The sequence below is a fragment of the Antechinus flavipes genome, chromosome 1 (assembly GCF_016432865.1).
Source record: "Antechinus flavipes isolate AdamAnt ecotype Samford, QLD, Australia chromosome 1, AdamAnt_v2, whole genome shotgun sequence".
NCBI lineage: Eukaryota > Metazoa > Chordata > Mammalia > Dasyuromorphia > Dasyuridae > Antechinus > Antechinus flavipes.
The window spans coordinates 127,362,028-127,379,824 of NC_067398.1; the positions used below are offsets into that span (position 1 = coordinate 127,362,028).

Below are 17,797 nucleotides of genomic sequence, written 5' to 3' on the forward strand. Positions count from 1 at the left end.
CACTTGAAAGCAGAAAGGATTGGAAGAAAGATGAAAAGCTTCTGATCTGGTGCTTAATCTGAGACCTTTGGGCACCTAGAGAGACTTTGCTTGCCCCTTCCTACCTCCCCACAACTGCCTGTGTACATATTCACACATAACTTTGTTGTGGTTCAGTAGTTTGTGTCCAACTCTGTGATTCCATTTGGGGTCTTCTTGACAGAGATGTTGGAAGAGTTAGCCTTTTTTTTTTTTCCTCCAGATCATTTTACAGAGGAGGAAACTGAGGCAAACAAGGTTAAATGACTTGCCCAGAATCACACAGCTGGGAAATGTTTTACAAAGATTTGAACTTAGAAAGATAAGTCTCCCTGCTGCCAACTACTATGCTATCTAGCTGCCATACGTGTGTATATATGCACACATACATAGACATACATATATCTATATAATATATATACCCATGTACCTGTGTATATACAGTCACACATGTAGAAATGCCTATATATATATACACATATATGCATGTACCTGTGCATTTGACTATCTACATATGTATATATACAAAGATATCTATATATATGTGTATATATATAAACCTATACTTATATATGCAAAAACCTCTCAGATATATATATGTATATATATACATACATATATACTATATATATGTACACACATATATCTAAGCATGCATATATGTATACCTATACACCCATATGTGCAACCTATCTGTCAGGGATGATATATATACATATACATACAAACATATATCTGGGGGGTGTATACACACACACACACTCCTATACCTATACACCCATATATGCAATATATCTCTCAGATATTATATAGATCGATAGATAGATACGCACATACAAACAAAAATCTAGGGATGTATATATGTGTGTGTGTGTATGCACACACATACACTTATATACCCATATATGCAAAATACTTCTGAGATATAAGATATGTCTACATATACTATATATAAACACACACATATACCTACACACCCATATTTGCAATATGCCTCTCAGACATATGATATATACATACACTGGATACACACATGTATGTGAGTGGGTTTATATGTACACACACGCCCATTTACGCAATATACCTCTCTCAGACACGATCTATATGTATACACACACACACACACAAACATACATGGCATATACCCCGTGAGGAGATAGACACCAACAGAGCCGTGGGCGCACACGTGTATACTACACATCCATATAAAGCTCTGGGAATCCGGACACAGGGCATGTACAGATCCATCTACAGGAGAACCCTAATACTCACCGCTTTTGCCATCTCCCCCTACCTACTTATATGCCTGCCCCCAAACATAGCGCACAGCTCCCAGGAGCCCCGGGATATAGCAGCAGGCTTGCGCCCGCCGTGTCCACGAGGCACCGGAGGTTCGGACCGCTGAAGAGACTGGCTCCGCAGTCCCTAACTCAGGTGGCTGGAGGGCTTTCCAAGCTGGCTCCATGTTGCTCAATAGCAGCCGTTGGGGAGTGGGGCCTTTTAAGTGACTCTCCTGAATTTCGCCTTCCGGCCCCTGAGGAGAGCCGCCTTCGGCGCTCTCCGGCCAGCGCCAGCGTTTGTTTATTTACTGGCGTTAGCGCTCGGACCCTGTTTTCTTTTCGGGAGTAGGGGTGGGCCTCCCCAGAGGAAGGAAGTGTCCTGCACCAGCCAGTGTTTTCCTCTAGGAGGAGCCGAGTAGTCCAGATGAAAGTGACACGCACCAACTCCAACTCCTCGCAGGCAAAGGCAGCAATCTGAGCTCCCAGGAATTCGCTCCCCGGGCGGCTCTCGCCTCCTCCCCAGTCCATCTCCTACCAGCTGCCCTCACTCCTCCTTTGGCTGGAGTTCTCCCTCCCCTCCCGTCCCGAGCCCAGACGCCGGAGCGTGCCGCTCTGTCCCGGTCTCAACGCGATCTTCGGCCCGCCCCCCCCTTCCCACCGCCCCTCACCCCAGCAAAAAAGCGCCTCTCCCTTTCCCTGGTTCCCACCCCTCCCGTGCCCTCCCTCCCAACCCCTTTACCCCGCCCCCCTCTCCACCCCTCCTTTCCCGAAGCCTGACAGCCCGAGAGCTGCCAAGCGGGGCGCAGCCATGGGAAGGGGAGGAGGTAGAGGCGGCGGCGGCGGCGGCGGCGGCGGCAGCGGCGGCGGCGGCGGCGGCTGCTGCAGCAGCAGCGGTGGCAGCTGTGGCTGCTGCTGAGCGCCCCGGCAGCGGGGACCCCCCTGGGGCGCCCGGGCGCAACCAGCCGCAGCGAGAAGAGAGACCCTCTGCTCGCTCTGCTACGAGGCTCGGCTCCAAGGTAGTGGTCGTGGTGGTGGGCAGATCCGCGGGCGAGGGGGTCACTTCCCAACTCTGGGCTGGAACTCGGCGTTGGGGGCGGGCGGGAGGAGGTTTATTTGGGGTGCTGGAGGTTTCAGATTTATCCGCAAATACACTGGTGCCTAGAGGTGGGGGTAGAGCACCGATGGTTTGCGCTTCCTCCCGAAGAAGTTGTTTTCCGCTGGTAGGTTGTTGTAATCTGATCCATACCATGGACGTGTGCGTGCGTGCGTGTGTGTTTCTGTCTGTCTGTCTGTCTTTTGGACTAGACTTTTTCTTTCTTTTTCTTTTAGGAAAGAGAGTTTGGGGAGTGAGGATAGTAGGACTAAATTTGTTTAAGCGCAGGAAGGTGGGGGTGTCTTATTGAGGGGTTGTATGGAAGGACTTATTTTGGAAACAGTTTTGTGGGTGTCTTTAAACTTTTTTCTGTGAGTTTCTCTCTCTCTCTCTCTCTCTCTCTCTCTCTCTCTCTCTCTCTCTCTCTCTCTCTCTCTCTCTCTCTCTCTCTTTCTCTCTCTCTCTCTCTCTCTCTCTCTCTCCCCCCTCCCATTTCTTCTTTTCTCTGTATTTGGATTTGACATCCTCTGCCCACTCGGGCAGAAACTCCAGCTGGAGTTGTGTGTCCAGAGAGGTGACTGGATGGTGGAAAAGGATCAGGGAACAATGGGACTCCTTCTCCAGACTTTGCCTTTCCTAATGTGCGCAGCCTTTCCTCGAGCCTTAATGCTATATTTTTAATGTTCTTGCGCTCTTTACCTCTTTGGGAGACTGGAGAAGTAAACTCGGTTTGACTGGGTGGGATTGGCATGGAAATCGGGGCTGCAGCAGCTTCCTCACTAGTGGCCCCTCACTAATCTGCGGTTTTGAAACGACCTCAAAGTTTTGACAGCCAGAGCTAACAGAGGCGGTCTGGAGTGCCAGCGGGTGCCTGGTCTTAGGGACTCCCGGCTGTTCAATGGCTAGGGCTTGGGAGGAAGGCAGAGGGCGTGGGGCGCGCTGTCTGGGTGGAAGACCCTTCTTGTACACCACATTGAAACTGTTGCCAGAACCGCGGCTGCCTAGCTTTGGTTTGGTTTGGTTTGGTTTGGTTTGGTTTGGTTTGGTGGAGGCGGTGGCGGTGGTTTTGTGTGCTTGCACGGATGTACGTGCTATGTATGTGTGTCGGTGTACAGGAGGGCAAGCACAGCGTGTAGGAGTGTCCCTTAGCTCAGAGAGCGTACTGTGGGGGTAGGCGGAGGGCCTGGGAGGTGGTGGTGGCGGTGGAGGTGGGAGGGTTGTTTATGTCTCTACAGTGGAAGGGACTGGGGAAAGGTAACGGGAGGCGGGAGGGTGGGGGAATTGTGGAAGTTGCCTTAGGGATAAACCTCCGTGGTCTTTTAAAAAGGGAGCTCCCCTGTAGCCCAGGGACTGGAACCTCGCTGTATGCTATTCTGCATTTGCAAGCGGTAGCCTTACCCTAAGAAGTGACCCCCTTTTCTCTGAAAAAGAACCCCGCCGAAGCATGAGTACAGTCCCAAGTGAGAGTCGGGGTGAATCTCTGAAATTGAGGGAATACCAGGTCTGCCACCTCACCCGTTCGTTAGCGGGGTTTGTCTACCTTCAAAACTTAGGTCTTAAAAGACCCTCAGGCATACCGCCCGGGGGTCGTAGGCACTGGCTGGGCTCCGCTCTTTTGGGAAACTGCTTCTCTAACCCTGAAGCGTTTGCTGAGGATCACTGATGTTTCCACCCGTCCCTGATAGTATAACACAGGGTCTCTGAGAAAGAAAGCAAACTACTGAAATAAAAGAATTGGGCAGGATGCTGTTCTGTACTTCATTCATTTGCTCTTTGGATGAGTGGAGGATGGTGTGTCTGCTCTATGAGGAGGGGGAAGACTTGACCTGGGGAAGAGAGACAGACGTCTCTAGTTGTCTATTCATCATTCAAGATTTGCTTTAATCTAAAAGTCTGTGAGACATACTGTAGTTTGTAGCCAAGAAGTTTTCTCCTCCTATTGCCACCTTGAAAAAATAATTGCCTAATATTACTAGAATAGGTGACTCAACGTTCAACTTTTCTTCAGAGTAAATATATACATCGAAATTATTCGATCATTGGTCTCCTGAAGTGTTCTAAAGGCAAACATTGTACTGAGGAGGATGGGAGATGAGACACTATAAACACAAGACAGCACTTAAGTATGCATGTGTGTTTTTTAAAGAGAGCATAGCTCTGACGTGCAAATATTTGTCCCAGTCAGAGTTTGGGATTGGATTTTTTTTTTATTACTTAAAAAAAAAAAAAAAAAAGAATCCACTGCATAAACCACTTAAAATTGATATTCGCTACAACCTATCTCAGTCATAGCTCTGGTGCCTGGTGAACAGATGTTTACTGTACTCGGTAACCTATTGGACTGTCATGTTGAGTATCTTGTTAGCTCAGGACATAATGTTTATAGCATAATGTAATAAATGGAGCCACAGTGGCAGTTGGCCTGTGCCAAGCGCAGGAAGCGCCCCAGCATGGAAACAATTCCTGAAGTTGGTCCAGCTCAGCAAGCCCTGCTGGCTATTTGCCGGTTAGCATTGTTAATGTAAAGATAAATCTAAAAGATATAATGAGAATGCAGGGCAGCAAGATCTTTAGGTTTTTTTTTATTTATTAAATAGGCTTAAATAATATTTTCTATATCTGCTCTCTCAGTGAAAGTTTCACCAGTTACCCCCTTGATATTTACATATTTATTGCTGCACTGTGGAATGATCTTTTTTTCTTCTTTTCATGTTTTTTTTCCCTCATGATTGCCTTTTAGTTTTTTTTTTTTTAAATAATAATTGCTGGAATTATATAGCATTTTAAAAATATAATATCACAACAATCCAGGGAAATGAGTTCTATTCTCATCCTTATTTAACACATAAGGAAACTGAGGCAGATTTTGTCTGGGGTCACATAGCTAAGAAAAGTTTGAATTTAGATCTTTTTGACCCCTGGCTCAGCATTCTATCCACTATAACACCTAGCTACCTCTGGGCAGATTTAAGTTAAAATTTACAAGGACATATTTTCCATGGTGCCTATTAATTTCTAAATGGTGTATTCATGAGCTTTTAACAGTTACAGGTCCTCTTCTAATTTTTTAATAGTAGAAACTGAAGTTTGCTAATATTCAAATCTACACCATATTAGTTATGTACACAAGGTAATATATCCATGTGTCTGGCATTTTTTCAGCAGTATGAAGCATTCTTTCATACAAGAGAGTGTATGTGTATGACTGTGTGTGTGTGTACATGTAGAGGAGTTCCAGTACAATGAATACTTAGTTAAATTCTATATCAAATGGGTTTTTATCCCTTATTTATTTTTCTTTATAATCATAAGGTGGTTATAACAAACTTCAAAACATCTCTGCAATATTTAGAATCCTTCTGTGAATGTGCAGGTGAAATTACTTTTACTTACAGCCCATGTCTGCTTCATTGCCTTTTGTCAATGAAGATTAACTTTAAAAGATAGCATTTGTATGACATATTAAAGGCCAGGAAAATCAAAATTGAATGTTCAGAACAAATAGAAAATTTGAAACAGTCCCTACATATAATTTAAGTAAACACTCTTGGTTTTCTGAACTTAAATTTTCAGAATCAATCAATAGGTAGGGAAAGATTGCCTTCTATTTTCATTCTGGAGACAATCCACATTCTGGCTCCAGTGGAGGTAAAAGGAAGAGGGTCCAAATTATATGTATGGGACATGTCTGATTAAGTTAACTCATTTTGCTCTTGAGGCAGTGCAAACATAAAAAAGTCTGATGTGCACATTCTTGATGAACCAAAGTGGGCTGCTAACAGGTTTTCTGTAGGAACTGAAGTTTCACACCCTATTTGATATTAGTGAAATTTGACAGCAGAATCTTATTTTCTACTTATCTTAAGTTTTCCTCATCTAGAATGCGAGGGAGTGAGGTAGAATGGAGAGAACATTATTCAGGGAGTCAAAATGCAAAATGTTTTCCGATTCTATTTTACTAATTCTTCTACTTTAGGTCCCTGAGCAAGACTCTGAGACTTAGTTTCCTATAATCTATAAAAATACTTGTTCAATGTATCACACAAAATTGCTGTTTGCAAAGTGCTTTGCAAAGATTTGAGTTCTTTATAAATGTGAGTTATTTTGAGTTAAATTCTACTCTGATGCTTTATCCTCAATGTAAGTGTGAAACTGTGACCTTATACTCGTCAAAGTTGGCCCTGACTTCTTAAGGGCTGTGCCTGAGAGAGGAAGCTCTGGCAAGCCTTACCAGGTTGAAAGGTTGAATGTGGGGCTAGCAACAGAGCAGTCCCAGCAATAAACTACTCATCTTGTTCTCCATGTGGCTAACCTGGGAGGGACATCACAAAATGGTTTAAATTCTAAAGCTGTTTGGCCATAGGCACTAACAAAGATTCTCTACCTAAACTTAGGTTTGTTATCTTTCTGAGTCACATATGCATTATTTCTAAGACCTATCTATTTTTTCAAGATCAACCTCAAGTCCTATCTTCTTCTTGGAAATACTGACCTTGTGAGTGACCATTGAAGTAATTTGATCATCCCTGATCATTTCCTCTACTGAATCCCTATAATAATCATCTACACCAGTGCTGCCAGATCAAATAGAAATAAAACCACTAAGCCATACATAAGGATTCCTGTGGGTTTTACATTGATTTAGAAAACCACATATTGACATTATCTATATTCTATTGTATTTTTATTTATTTTGCTAAATATTTCTCAGTTGCTTTTAATCTGGTTCTGGTTCCACCCTGGAGTATTGCCAGAGCAGTGCAGGTGACATGTTTTATACCTCTTGAAATACACTATTAATTTGGTCTTTAACGTGTATTAGCTTAATTTCATAGGATGTCCTCTGCATTTGAGAATAAAGAGACTTAAGGGGTCACCTAGTCCTGTCCTATAATTTTATAAATTATGCTTTCAGGAAATGAATAATTCTGTCAAGGTCACATAGGTAGTAACATATAGTTAAGATTTGAACTCATGTTTTCTAACTTTAAATTCAGTATTCTTTCGATCACAACATGTGATTACTTATCTTTTTTCAGGAGTGTTTTCTCTCCCCATCTATACTTTAAAAACCCTCGAGGGCAGGAAGTAGGACTTATATATATTGTACTAGCCACAGGGCCCAGCTATTGATATTCCCTATTTATGAAACTGAGGCTTTTGCCAATAGTTCTGAATATGGAGAAAGTTGCATTTCTTCATTAAGCATAAATGGGAGAAACAACATCTAGTAAAAGATGATTATCCAAGAATGTTAAAAATTATCTTGGGTAACCCCTTTAAGGCTAACTTTTCAAAGTAGAAGTTCTCAGAAAACAAAACCATGTTTTGTATTCTCCATTTGGATTACATTTAGAATAAAGTTAATTGGGAACAGAAAACAAAATGTATAAATAGTATTAAATCAATTAGCATTTACATGATAATTTACATTTTTTTCATAGTACTTTCATAGACATTATTTCACTTGACTTTCATAACAACTCTGCAAGGTAATTGGAGTGATACTATGCCCATTTTACAAATGAATAATTTGAGGCAAGAAAAAAAGGTGTTTGCTAATGAGGAATCTGTTTTATCTTAACAAAAATCCTAATAGGTACACTGATCAGCATCTTCTCATTTGTGTCATACAGAACAGTCAAGCAAGTATTTATTAAATAATTACTACTATGCTCTGCTAGGATCTGGGAACACAAAATCAAAAGTGAGACAATATCTGCTCACTTATTCTAATGGGGAGATAGTGTGTAGCCATATATATGCACAAATAATGTATATGTATATATGATTATATGCATATGATTCTATAATTAATAGGGAGTCATTAGATTTAATGATAGGAGTGATACGATAAAATCATGTTTAAGAAAATGTCTATAGTTGCTATGTGGAGGGTGGATTGGTGTTCTAAGAGTCTTAAGGCAGGGAAACCAATTAGCATTTCTGTATCCCAGATGATTTAAATTGAGGATCTGAATTAGGGTGGTTGCTCTGTGAGTGGAGAAGTGATATGTCTATGAAAGAGTATGGAGATAGAAATGATTAGATCCAGCACCTGCTTGTATATGTGGGGTAAGAATGAACAAACCTGTCTGGATGCATGATGGTGCCTTCATTGGTAATAGGGAAGTTTGAAAAAGGGATGTATTTGGGGAAGAGAATTAATGAATTCTTTTTTGGTTACATTGAGTTTGAGAAGCCTATGGGACATATAGCTTAAAAAGTTCTATAGACATTGCTAATGCAGAATTGGAGTTCTGGACAGAGATTAGTTCTGAGTCATCTTCATGGAAATGATAGAAGCTTGAATAGATCCCCAAATAATAGAAGAGAGAAAAGACTCAGAATAGAATCTTGGGGGTGGGACAAGTATATCCATAATGGAAAGATGGGTGCCATTCAGAAAAGTAAGATTGAAGATTCATCAGAGGTGAGGATAATTGAGAGAAAAAAAGTCATAGAAGAGATAGGAAAGATGGGATTTTTAAAAAGTGAGATTAAAAAGAGCAAGAAGAGCCACTTTCTTCTTTGTAGTTTTGAAAGAATAAAGATATGGAGTGTTTTAGAGTTGGGGGAAAAAATTAAAGGAGATGAGAGTTGAATAATTTCAATAAATTCAGATCCTAGCTGATTGTGAAGGTGAGGGAGAGGAATTAGGAATGAATTCTTTCAGAATAGAAGAGATGATTTGGGGCAAGCTTTGTATAAAATGTAACAGAGGAACAATTAAATGATGAATAATTGCTAAGGAGCAATAAGGGACTAGTCAAGGTTGATTAAGCTTAATTTTGAATGGACCCAGTCAATCTGATTTTGTCCTTTTCTTTAGTCCTTTGAGGAGTTAGTGTAAAAGAGACAAATGCTAGGAATTATACAAATCTGAAGGTTAAAAAGGTATAAATAAGGGATACTCATTGGAAAGGGAATCAAATAGGAGAAGCCATCATTGAAATGGGTGATTACAGAATTAGAAGGGAGGGTGGGAAATGGGACCAGAATAGGTTTAATAGATTGGATAAACATGGAAAAATTAAGGGGCTCAAATTAAATTCAACGAGTACCTAATATTGAATGTGGGAAGATGATATTTTATTATGACCTAAAGGAGTCCAGATTACCTGTCAACTCAACCCAAAGTCAATTTAATGATCAAGAAAAACAAAGAGAAATAGCTATAATTTCCATCAAAGATTACACACACACACACACACACACACACACACACACACACACACACACACAGACTGGCAGAATCCTGTAGAAGCTTAAACAGAGGCAAGATGAGGAAGGTGCAAGGTAGAAAGCAAGATATACCAAGAGCAGGTAATAGCTAGACCAGCAACAAGACCAGTCCTGAACCATGTAGAAGTCATAGTACAAGAAAAGGCCAGAGCAGCATTGCAGAGTATCAATGCACCTGGGGTCTTTCAGGAAGACACAAACAAGACATTAACACAAACAGTGATTGACTGAGACCTGTTAGGCTCCCAGCAAGGGATGGAGTCAATTCCAGGTTTGGGACTGTGCAAGCTGAAAAAGTTGGAGGAAGAACCAAAACCTTAGAACAAATTGAACTACCAAGGGATTGAGCCAAAATTCAAGATTCCTGTTGAAGGAGGGATGTAGTTTTAATTATGGATCTATGTCTAAGCAGGATCTTCCATAACATATATGGAAAGCCCATATTATTCGGTGTCATTGATACTTAAGTCTTTCACAGTTGTGTTTGTCTTTACAATGTTGCAATATAAATTGTTAAATTTAGAATAAAAAATATGATACATTGATTCTGTTATCCCAAGAATATGAATGGATAGAGTGAGAAAGAAAAAATATACATTGATTTTGTTTGCATTTTGTTTTCAAAGAGGGCCACTGATATCATTATGTGATGTCCTGACTTGTGCATGACTTGAAATTAAATGAGGCAGAATTGTGCAAAATTGTTAGCCTCATTCTCTCTTCCTGAGTCATTGAAGTTCAGAGGCAAAACAAAAGTCAGGATGACTGGAGATGGCCTAGTCTGCAGTGGATCTTTGATTTCTATCCTATCTCTAAAAGTTCTACAGGGTCCACTACAAAAGTTTTTCTGGCCATTGGAACAAACTCTACTCGCTTCCCCATTCCATGGGGTGGGGATAGGGAAGACCCTTCCATACTTGCAGTAGTTATATCCCCCTAACTCTCTGTTGGGTATGAGACTTATCAGTTACCCTCCACCTGGTTTATTCTGTCTGCTTAGATGGTTTTACCAGGTTATAGCCACTGATCATGGGCTGCAGTTTTTTGTAGCCACAAGTGAGAGTTGGATAAAAGATGAGTTCCAAAGATTGATGAGCAGGCCTGAAAAGGGTTCAGCAAGCCCTCACACCAAAGGTGCTGGTCTTTCCTGAGAAAGAAATTATCCAGAAAAAATAAATTGTGGTTTAAAAATGATTTTCAGAGTTGAGGATTTGGGGAGTTAGGATTATTCTACTGAAATCTAAGATGTGACTCCATTGGTAGCGATGGGATATTAGAAAGCTCATTAACAGCATCCCCAAGATGATGGCAGGAAAAGGAATAGAGAAGAAGATAGCAAATTGGGCTAATTTCTTCCAGTCCTCCCTCTTGGGAAAATTTAATTCAAGTAATATAAAATGAAACCACAAATCAGAAAATTGCTTTGGTCGACACTTTACAAGGAGACAGAATTCTTGTCAGAAATTGCTGTTCTGGATTTTTTTTTTGGCTCTTTAAAATTACCACCAGACTTAGTTTTAATATCCCCAGTTAATACAATTTCTTTAGGAGATTTCTTCAAACTTGAAGTTAGAAGAACTTAGTTTCATTCCCAGTGCTATCACTTATTAGCTGTGTGATCTTGAACAAGTTAACTTTTCTTGCTTTAAATTTTCTTATCTCTAAATCAGGGTTAAAAATCTACCGTAGCTATCATCAATGAAATCAAATCAAATGAGATAATACAGAGCTGACAAACAGCTGCTGTGGGGCTTCAACTACTAGGTATCCAACAAGAGGAATGTTAGGAACCCTTGACAAAATTTCATTCTTTCCCTATATGGTTTAGTTATTTATTTTCATTCAGACATTTTGTATCCTATCTTAATAAAGGCCTATATGATCACTGATTTCAAGCTCCTAGGGACTTTGAAGGCCATGAGTATAACCAGTTCATTTTGTAGATAAGGAATGTGGGCTATAGTAGGGGAAAGGGGAGAGGTGTAAATTACTTTCTCTGAGCTACACAGTTTAGTATGCATCAGAGAAAGAATTTTATAACTTTGCCTGTTTCCTCATCTATAAAGTAAGGATAATAACATCACCTACCTTGCAGCGAAGTTGTGAGAAACAAATGAGATATTTGTAAAAGCACTTGGCACAGTGCTTAGCAGTGTATAATTAATAATAATAATAATAATTGTTTATTAATAAATATTGTTTAACTATTTACAAATTTTGTACATTGATACAAAGTGAGAGAGAATTTTGAACTGGGGAGTATGGAGGCCTGCATTCTAGTTCTATCCCTGTAAATAACTAAAAATCAGAATGTCTTAAAATTATTCTGAAACTGATTTTGAGAGAGTCTCAAGGAACTTCAGTGCTCCCTGCAACACTTTGAGAATTGCTGATATGGAGATGCTACAAACCTGGAGTCAGGAATGCTTGGATTTGAATCCTGCCTCAGAATTCCATTCACTGTATGATTTGGGTCAAATCACTCCTTTGACCTTAGTTTTCCCATCTGTAAAATAAGAAGGTTGAATTCACCAATCTAAATAGTCTCTTCCAGCTCTAAAATTCATGTGTTAACATGCCTGATACAGCATGAGTGATATCCTTCCTATCTCAGGTCAGGCAGATAGAGCAGAATAAAAGATGTGCCAAAGGGCATTTGGGAGATGTGGAGGAGTATGGACAAACCCCATATGGAACCTGAAAGGAAATGGCAGGTATTGACTTTCTTCATTTACAGAAAGATGATGGATATCCTAGGAATTACCTTGTCTTTTCAATCTGCTTAGAAGGAGAGATATGATGAAAAGTCAGGACTTTCATAATTTTAGTAGATATAGCACCTTCTCTTCCTAGGAGACGTTTACAAAATAAATGTTTATTGAGCATTCTTTTTCTGAATGACTGATGCATCACTGGATAAACAGGGATGATGAAGGAGAAAGAGAAAAGTTGAAGTAGGAAAAATATGGAGAGTGGAGAACAAAAAATGCAAAAGAGAGGAACTGGAATAAATCAAGTATTTTCTTCTGCTATTGTTATAGTAATAACAGATCATATTCTTGCAGAGTTTTAAGATTGAACAAAATACTTTCTTCTCAAGAATCTTCGGAAGAGAGAAGTGCAAGAATTATTATCCACATTTTAAAAATAAGAATCTTGATATTTAGAAAATGTAATAGCTAATACGTACAAGAGTTGGAGTGACAGCTCATGGTCATTGGCCCGCTTTCCAGTAGTGACCCTGTGGGAGGACTTTATAAGAATGTAGAAATTTCTTCTGGAAATGGCATCATTTGAGACTGTTTTGCATTTCTAATGAGACATCAGCAAAGATTCCATTTCTCACTTCACTAATGACGCATTGTAATGCTAATCACTAAACCTGTATAGTTTTTAATATGCTGCCTTTCTGTTACCACATGTGTAAAATTGGGATATTCTTTTTTGATTACTGACTCAGATAGTGAGAACTAATGACATCATCAGTAAAACCTTTTAGAGCCCATTAGATAATGATTCTGAGCAGCCAAGCTAAGGCTGTAATTGATACTAGCCTATAAAATTAACCAGACCATCAAACTGCTAGTTTTGGAGCTGGAACTTCTGGAGTCCAAGAGTCTTGATTTCAAAATTAGTGTTTTTTCTCCTACATTGTTTCCAGGGTTTTCCTAGGCACTGAAATACATGATGCATAGATAGATGATAGACGATAGAGAGATAAATGATAGATAGATAGATATTCACAGACATATGTATACACATACACACATACACATATATACATATGTTATGTATATGTGCTATACTTGGAACCAGGAAGATTTATCCTCATATTTTAAAATCTGGCCTCAGATACTTTCTAGCTGTAAGTCATTTAACCCTATTTGCCTCAGTTTTCTCACCTGTAAAATCATGAGGATAAGAAAATGGCAAGTCACTCCAATATTTTTGCCAAGAAAACTGAAGTGTAAGTTATGACTGAAATGACTGAACAACTATTTACCCCAGAGGATTAATGGGAGGATCAAATGAGATAATACAGTAAAGCATCTTATAAACCTTTCAGTGCTATATAGATATATAGATACTGCTATATATATAGTGCTATAGATATAAATATATAGATGTTATTCTATTAGTTCCTTTGAAACTTTCAATTTAAAAAATCACTAGGTTCTTCCAATCCTTCTTCTCTGTCTGATAGACCAATATATGATTTGATTGTTTATGGCTTTAAAATAGAGCATTTTCTTCTAGTATAGTTTCCTTGTTTTTAGCAACCTTGAGTTTCAAATATAGAGTTTTTCTTGGCTTTCAGACAAGTCCTGCTGCTAAGTGACACTGAAAATTTCATGGCAGCCACATCCATCTATGAAGCACTATGGATCCCTTTTGCTTTAGGCACCATCATGGCTTTTTACATCCAAATTCATGCAATTCTGCTTTGGTCTATTTCTTATTATCTTATGTGTCTTCTTCTGCTAATTTGCCCAGATATCTATCTATCAGTGATAATCAAAAGTTCACAAAATATAGATAATTTTGTCTTTGTTTGAAGATTAAACATTTAACAGTAATAATTATCTGTGTCCACTGTTGTGAGTGAAAAGACTGAAATTACGATTAATAGTTTTTCAATACTGCACAGCACAGATTAGCCTTTGCTTTGGGATTGTGACAAATAGTAAGTACCTGTCTCTAATTTTTTTTCTGAGGCAATTGGGGGTTAAGTGACTTGCCTGGGATCACACATCCAGGGAGTATAAGTGTCTGAGGTCAGATTTGAACTCAGGTCCTCCTGACTTCAGGGCTGGTGCTCTATCTGTTATACCAGCTTGCTTCCCCTTCCTGACACTATTTCTAATACTCTCCTAGACCAAAACTTTTGCTAGAAAAAAAGTGCATTTCATTTCTGATTACTGATCAATTTCCCATTGCCTTTTGCCAGTAAACTACATTTAGTTCCTCAGTATGTCTCTGAAGTGTTTTTATGCCCCTCCTGAACTTAGTAGCCTTACTTCATAATTACACTGCTTTCAAAATGTTCATTTCCTGTTTGTGAATTCTTGCTAATGTGTCTACCCATTGATGACTTAGGTTATTAATGAATCAGAAATGGAAAATATACCAGAGACTTTTCAGTAGCTCATTAAATATGAATTTTAAATTAAATAATAAAAAAACGTTCCTAAGAACAGATGTTTCTCATAGAAGTTACCATCTGTCATTTGAGAGACACTAAAAGCACATTACCTTAACTTTTTATTAGAAAAGAAATAAAGCTTAAATCCTAAACTTCCCACTTATTGGAACAATGTTTGCCAAGGAAGAATACTAAACTAGCAGCTATGAAAACTAGGGTCTAGCTTTGCTACTAATTTACTATATTTGTTTTGGAAGTCAGAGAATCACCAGATCTAAGGGTTGGAAAGTAATGCAGGAGTCATTTAATCCAATATGTATTTCAACTAAGAACCCCTTTGATAATATTTCAAATAGGTGCTCGTGCAGTCTCTACTGAAAGACCTCCCACTTATTGTCTTTCAAAGTGGCCCATTCCACTCTTGGGTAGCCCAAATTGGAAGGAAGTTTTTCTTCATATTTAGCCTAAATTTACCTCTGAAATTCTACTCATTGCTCCTGGTTCTGACTTCTTGAATCAATCAGAAGTTTTAATCCCTATTCTTTACCACAGTCAATAAAAAAGTCAACAAGCATTTACCAAACACATGTTATGTACCAGGCACTGTACAAAGCTTTGGGGATACATAGAAAGGCAAAAATCAAAAACAAACAAATAAACCAAAAAAAAAAAAAAAAAAAAAACCCAAAACCACAGTCCTTGCCTTCAAAAAGTATATATTTTAATGTGGATGGTCTATGATACTAGACTAGCTAACATTTCTCCTTCAATCTTTTCTTTTCTTGGCTAAATATTCCTTCAACTAGTTCACACAGGAGCTGGTGCTGGTTCTCTCAATCATCCTGCTCACCTTACAACTGTTACCTATATAAGGCTTAACAATGAATAGCTGCTTAATATCTTAATTTAAAATCCTACTTCCCAATCCATCTGTAGGTATTACACTGTGATTGAATTGAAACTTTATGTCCCATCCATCCTTGAAGACCTTTCCAAAATTAAGTCATGCATTGTAATCTAATAAGGAACGATCTGGTACATGATGGTCCTGATATAAGATCCTATATCCAACCTTGTGATACATTAACAGTAGTACCCAACGAGCCTTAAATGTCAAAGATTCCCAGATGCCCAGAAACTGAACCATCTTATAAGCTTTCCAAACATCTGTATCACATCTGGGTGGAATCACTACCTTTGGAGTTATGCTCCACTTTTCCGGTCTCGAATCATACTAACCTCCTTCTGCCTCCTTCTACTCTGTGCTCTAGCCCAACCGAATTTCTCTGTCCTCTGAAAATGCTTCCCTGTCTCCAGTCTTGAGCTCACAGCCTTTTCTGCACCTGGAATGTCTCCCCTCCCTCTCTTTGTCTGGTAAGACTGATCTCCTTACTGTTCCTTAAACAAGACACTCTGTCTCCAGACTCTGGATATTTTCAGTGACTGTTCTCCATGCTAGAATACTTTCCCTTTTCATATATGTCTCCTGGCTTTTCTGGCTTCCTTCATTTCTCAATTAAAATCCTATCTTCTAGAAGAAGCTTTTCCTTTAAAGCTGGGACCTTCCCTCCTTTGAGTATATAACCTTATTTGTACTTAATTGTTAATTTTGTACTGAATTGTTAACTGAAATTGTTGATTTCATGTTGTCTTTCCTATTATAGGGGGACTTCTTGAGAGAAGGGGTGATCTTTTGCCTTTTTTGTATCCTTAGCCCTTAGACATAACAGACCTATTATGTCTGGTACATAATAGGTACTTAATCAGTGTTTAATTGACTGATTGAATTATTATCTTCTCTTTGAAGCCTTCCCTGATCTCCCAACTTGATAAAGACCAATTCCCCTTTTTATCTAACAAAGTCCTTTATTTTGCTCCACTTTTCTCCTCTCACAATAATCCCACCTCAGATATTGTAGTTATTTCTATATTTCTCATAGTCTTCTTCTAAAGTTTAAGTCCTATGTTGGCAGGAATCATATTAATCTGAACTGAATTAACTTGAAAGACAGGTAAAGTCAAGTATCAGGCTAATCCTGCCAAAATACTTTTGAGTTCTAATTATATCCTTAAACTAAGCAATTTCAAGGTTAGTTTATTTTATATTAAAATTGTTGGAAATCTAGCATTCGTATGTATTAATTAATACAAATAATCTCTGGGCAAAATATGAGTTACTAGTTTAAAAGCAGCTCTGTTTTTTAAGGAGTTGCAAAGGAACAATCACATAGAAATGAGATTTCTTTCTGAAGGCACACTTACAGATTAACTGTGACATGATCCGTGTACAAAGCTGCAAAATTCCAGAAATGAAAATCACTACTCAGGAAATGTGTGCATCCCAGAGCCTTTTTATTTTATTGATTAGGATAGCATGAATTTGGGTCTTTAATGCACTTTTAATTAAAGACAGGTAGATTTTTAAATTTGCTGATCCATTCAGTTTATGACCCTTAGACTCAAATGACTCCTTTCTTATTTTTGCAGTAGGAATATATCTGAATTTCCAAGACTTGACAACTAACTTTATTTCTTTGGTTTTATGGACTTTTAAATCTATTTGGCTAGAAGCTCCATGAGGGCCAGAGACTATATTTTACCTATTGTCATACATCTACTTACTACACGATTTTAAACTTCTGTGTGCCTTACACATGGTCAGTGTTCAATAACTGTTTGTTGACTGATATTTCTACCACCATTTCTGTTTTGCATTGGAAGCGCTGAATGGTATCTAGCATTTTGTTTATTCCTATTGTAATCATTCAGTTGATGTACAAAAGCATCTGGAAGGTAAAGTGCCAGCATTGGACTCTGGAAGATCTAAATTCAAAGACTTGCCTTTAATAAGTACTAAAGGTATCACCACAAGCAAGCTTAACCTCACACTAACCACACAACTCTTTAATGTTCTGAGTTACATATTACTTGTGGAAATCCTAATTTGGAAGCAGCTACCATCATAAAAATCAATAATTAATTTTTATGAATTATATCAATTTTATTTAATCTTAAATT

At 38.8% G+C, this 17,797-nt stretch overlaps 1 protein-coding gene across 3 annotated transcripts in view; it reads left to right on the top strand.

Annotated features, from left to right (window-relative positions):
* The first annotated feature begins 2,166 nt into the window (after positions 1–2,166).
* The window catches only part of GHR (growth hormone receptor), a 300,535-nt gene continuing 284,904 nt past the window's right edge, over positions 2,167–17,797 (top strand). For 2 of the 3 annotated variants that reach the window (XM_051990406.1, XM_051990431.1), the window contains exon 1: positions 2,167–2,314. The gene's annotated coding sequence lies outside the window, so the exon portion shown is untranslated. Of the gene's footprint in view, positions 2,315–2,388; positions 2,519–17,797 lie in introns of those variants that run through there. The other variant, XM_051990422.1, reaches the window with a different exon arrangement.